Source organism: Petromyzon marinus, chromosome 17 (assembly GCF_048934315.1).
Source record: "Petromyzon marinus isolate PM22_M1 ecotype Great Lakes invasive population chromosome 17, UKy_Petmar_22M1.pri1.0, whole genome shotgun sequence".
Taxonomy (NCBI): Eukaryota; Metazoa; Chordata; class Hyperoartia; order Petromyzontiformes; family Petromyzontidae; genus Petromyzon; species Petromyzon marinus.
Window position 1 is genome coordinate 3,569,233 of NC_133683.1, and position 5,143 is coordinate 3,574,375.

General features: G+C 46.1%; 1 long non-coding RNA gene across 1 annotated transcript; it reads right to left on the reverse strand.

Annotated features, from left to right (window-relative positions):
* Positions 1–1,119: 1,119 nt before the first annotated feature.
* LOC142924798 (uncharacterized) lies at positions 1,120–3,096 on the reverse strand. The gene is made up of 3 exons (XR_012941870.1): positions 2,847–3,096; positions 2,104–2,239; positions 1,120–1,709 (listed from the first exon to the last, which is right to left on the reverse strand). It is a non-coding gene; the product is annotated as an uncharacterized LOC142924798 (long non-coding RNA).
* Between the last annotated feature and the right edge of the window lie 2,047 nt (positions 3,097–5,143).

Consider the following 5,143-nt stretch of genomic DNA (forward strand, 5'->3'; position numbering starts at 1 on the left):
GAATTGGGGCAAGGGTCATGGAAGACCTCATAGGGAAGCCTCTGGAACCCTCTGGTCGGTTCGAGAAGGGAGGCGTGGATAGGGCAGAGCCAAGCCGCGCCGAGTAGAATATAGAATATAATATCAGCGGAGAGCGAGAGCTCCGGGCTGCCGGTTCTGGGAGTGGACTCGTCTCGTCGTCGCCACCGCATTCGCCCAATCATTGCGTGGCCAGACAGTAGCTGGCCTTCTCGGTCGACGCCGTCGGTGCAACACGGACAGGGTCGTGTCTAGGCCGGGCTCTATGGCAACGTGGTCGAGTGAGGCCGGAGTTGGTGTGAACAAGATAATAAAGAGACGGTGTCTCCTGCAACTACCTCGTCTTCGACAGTGTGTGCGACACACACCACACGTCGGAAGGAGAACACTTCACAAGTATAAATGCTGCCTGTGTCAGTCGAGTCACATTTGCTCTAATTTATTTTGGTGACCTAAGACAGGAGAAGCAAAATGCACTTCTTTAGGAAGTGATATTTTTTTCATAATGCAGAGGCTGTGCCTGATACACATCTTTCATGTGTTGTTTGGCAACCCTGGTGCCCAGTAAACGCCATATGGCCAGATCTTTGCATTGAATTCCAAGTATTAATTCCTCCATACTTGTGCACAGTTGAGTTTTTATTCCATTCCCTTCATGAACCATGTCTTTGAACTTTACATCATAGTAAGATAGTACATGCCGATGAATAATTAATAGATGCTTGAAAACATCTATCCCCAACCATCTGCCTGTGTTTGGCCTAAAACCCAATCACCCAGAATGCCCAAATTCACCTTACATACTCTAGGAATGTAAGCAGGTTAATGCTTGTATATCCATCACAATCATCACCCCCAAATGTGAAGACATGTCACGAGACTCGCTGACTTTTCTTAAAATACTTGAGAAATACAAATCATAGCTGAATATTTTCAATTCCATGTGTATAAGCCTTTGTCTCAGATTTATTGTAAAATAAATATACATGTACAATATAAACATTCAAATATCAGAAAATATTTAATGTATGTTGAATTTCTTTCACACTGTACATAACCAACCATGCTAAACAAGACATGATAAAAACAATCCAAGTCATGGGTTGCATACAATATGCAACTTTGGTTTATTGATTACAAGTTACATAAAAGGTTCTGAAATTTTACAATACAGGTATAGTGCAATCTAAATAAGCAAATGTACTTTTACAGTGATTTCCCAAATGTTTATAACTACACAAATACTAGCATGTATGTTCCCAATAAAGTAGTCTCCTTCCAAAATGGATAAAACCAAAATAAGTTTAGTTGTGCTCACAATATTTTTCACATATCCGTTCTCTTTCAAGTGACATTTGAGTCTGCATGGATTTGCTGTGCAAAATACTGCTGCAACCATTCACTAACTCCAACCCTGAACGAACTTCATCACATTTTTCCAATACTTTGTTGTGGCACTTCCATTAACAGGGCAATTACTGTGCCCCATGGGCCCCACAAGTTCACAAGTAATTGCGATTCACACCACAGCACCTGAAGTACCATTGATGTTTAACAACCATGAATTAGCAGGACCAAGCGAACGTATCCTTCTGAGTACAAACCTCGACCACCGCCTTAAAATGCAGCCATCCTTGTTCTCCTTGATGGTGTCAACCAGCTCTTTCAGACGCGACAGGTGGTACACGGCCCTGAGAAGAGACACGATTGAGAGAAAATTACTTGGTTGACTTATTATCATGGTGGAAGCCAGAAAAATCTCACCAAGTCTCAGGCGGGTTTGGCAGTGATATTTTGCAAATTTCATCAGCGAGTGGTATGTGAGAGGAAATCGGAGAACCCGGTGAAAACAGAGGGAGTAAAATGCAAAACTCCGGATATAGATTCAAGATTCCATTGCTGTATTACTAACTCCTGGTTACCTAGCAGCCAAAATCTATAATATATGCTATTACCAAATAGTCTCCCATCCAAGTAATAACCAGGCTTACCTGCTTAGCTTATAACATTCATAATCTGACATCATACTTAGAGGCGGTGCAGCCTCTATGCTGTGCGTGAGTGTGAATATAAAGATAAATTCACAATGGCGTGGAGGGGTTTTCCCAGGGACGATCAGCCCCTAGGAAGACGTCCGTGTTGAAGCTGCCCGGGGAGGGGGCCTCCAAGCCGGGGGATTCCAACTCCATGCGCGCCCTGCTCAGCAGCTCCTCCAATGAGGCTGTGCATCAAGAATCACGCATCGCACGTCACAACCACATGGGTGGCCGCTCAGTCGTCTCTGTGAGAAAAGACTGAATATGTACCTGAAAACATATGAAATGTCATCTGCTATATACAGACTATATATATATACACACACACACCTAGGGATCTAAGGTCCTCTGACACGGGCTCCTCGTTGGCTACATTCGTAAGGCCGGAGATGTCCAATCTTTGAGCCACTCTGGGTACTTTGGTCTGCTTTGCAGGCTCTGAGCGGCACCTGCTCTCTTCGTGCTGGTATCCGTCTCGTGGCTGCTGGTCTGGGAGTCCACATCGCAGTCACGCAGCCAGGCCGGGTACCTGAGCTCAGGAATGCTCGTGATCCCCGACACATCCAGCTCATCCTTTTGGCTTGTCAACCACCTGGGATAGGTACTTGTTGCACAGCCGCCGTTCGGCAAGTGCTCACGCCTAGTTGCTTCACTGCTCCGTAAGTACAACAAAACATTCTTCTGGTTAGAAAAGAAATAATTTTTGGGCTTTGCCGACTCATTTAATGGCATCAGGGCCTTGTTGCTTCTCGCTGTTGAGCTCAACCGTTCAGTTGGCTTATTGCCCCTCACCAATGATGCGCCGAGGCTGTGCGCGGTGACCCCGAGAGATGACCGCTTGCCTCTGTGCGACACTGCAAGGTCTCGGTGGGCGCCAGGCGAGCGGAACAAGGACTTGGAGGAACCGTCAACTGGCGCCTCTAGGAACTGGTCCGTGGTTAGACTGACTGTCGGGCTATAAGCCATGACCGCTGCAGCGCAGCAGTGAGGCTGCACGTGCCCGAGATGAGGTCCTCCACAGGCAGCATGCCACCTGCAATGTAAGACCCACAGACATTTTACTGGTACACAATGAATTTGCTCTCCCCTAGATTCCTTGACCCCTGAACGGCAATCCTGCAATGTTGCCTTACTTTGCACCATCAGTAACTAATGATGTTATCCGTTTGTGGAGTTTGTGAGAATATGGGATAAATCAGTGCATGAGCTGTTATTGTTTAAACTTCAGATGTGTCCAGTCTAGGATCTGCAAATTTTGACACAAAGGTTGGAGGATCACTTATATTTCACAAACTTTACAAACTCGATAATCAGTGAAGTTGCTGGAAGACGACAGGAGAAAGAAATGCATGCTCCGACCTATCTGTTCAGACCTATGCTATCCTCTCATATGCGTGTGCTTACTGTGGATAGTTTTCTCTGACATAAAATGAACTCATTAATGGAATTTGCCAAGCATGCCAGTGTGGGACTCTCACGAAAATGTATCTTTAGACCTTATTAAGGGTTTTTTTCTAGGGGAATTACATTACATTCATGATAGCATAGCATAATTGACAAGCACCCAGTACAAGCAAATAAATGGGGTTCTCCTCTCCAATTATCCCCCCTCCAGTCAACTAGCTTCGATACCTTATGAGACCTCCTTTGCCAGTAACAAGATATAGTAATAGGTTTTTACCCTTTTATCTGGCACAAAAACTGACACCTTTATACAAGGGATCATGTTTGCGATAACCACAACGCAAGTAGTCAAAATGCAAACAAGAAGACGCTAAGAATAAGAAGACGCCTTTTTGCGTCTTCTGGTCCAACACCAGTGGAGACTGGGATCTCAGAAAAGCCATCTCGGGTATGGACCAATCAAATTCAAGGACAGTGCATATTATCAGAGTTGTCTTTTTTGTTTGCATTTTGACTACTTGTGTTGTGGTTATTGCAAACATGATCCCTTGTATAAAGGTGTCAGTTTTTGTGCCAGATAAAAGGGTAAAAACCTATTACTATAGCTTCAATACCATTGCACCGCGTGCACACTCGATAGCCACTCGAGTGCAAGCACCACGGAGCGATTCCTCGAGTGGCGAGAGGCGCAACCCACCTTCATCCACACTGTGCATCCTCCTCTCCTCCGCGCGTCTCCGCTCCGCCATGCTGCGCGGCGCTGTGCTCTGCACGTATCCTGGGTGGCGGTGACGCACAGATTCCGCTCTGCTCAAAGTCCTCGATGTAGGCGTCCAGCGCACCGCTCGCCTACGAGCAGCACTGCTCTCCGCACACCACAGGGCTGCGCTAGCCCCCGCTTCCGGTCCGGAGCAGCGTGCTGCCCAGGCTGCCGCGAGGGCTTGTGTCCGTCACCGTGCTGTCGCCCGAAGGGCTGTTTGTCTCACCAACGTTGCAGTACATTTTGTACGATTTGGGATGCCTGGACCGGATGGGGCCAGGGAGAGGAATGGCTGTGGCTACAAGGTCACCACTGGTCCTGGTATGGGGGGCACCATGAGGAGCTGCTGTGTGCGGAAAGTGGGTCCGCTGTCGCAACGCGATCGCATGGGCCAGTGTCGACCACTTCGCGTTAGGTCTCTTAAGCTACTGTGGCTGTTGTCCTTTTTTCAACAAAAATTCCAGCCTTTCCCATGGTTTCCTTCATCACACCTGCAAGCTCTATGTACAATTGAAGTGTCATAAATGCACTACCTGCCTACTACTACATTATGAATGATATACATTTAAGAATTAGCTGGAGACAACTCCATGTTTAAAACACACTGTATTCAAAAGAGAAGGCTTAACATTTAACATTGGTTAACGTTTGGCATGCACACCTGCATATAAAAAAATTACCGTACTACTAATACAATGAATGCTAAATATTAAGTGGTATTACAGTAGTATGACTACTTATATTTATATATTATCGCACCTCCGAAGAGCACGGTTGGCTTTGTACGATGCGAAAGAGGTTCAACACACATACAGAATACAATACTTTCCGAGCACATTATGCGTACCGAACCTCCAAGTTCCTTACCCTACCCTGAATAAGAATGTGTGCGGAGTACAGCTCCTTTTTAAATCCATTGCTGGCT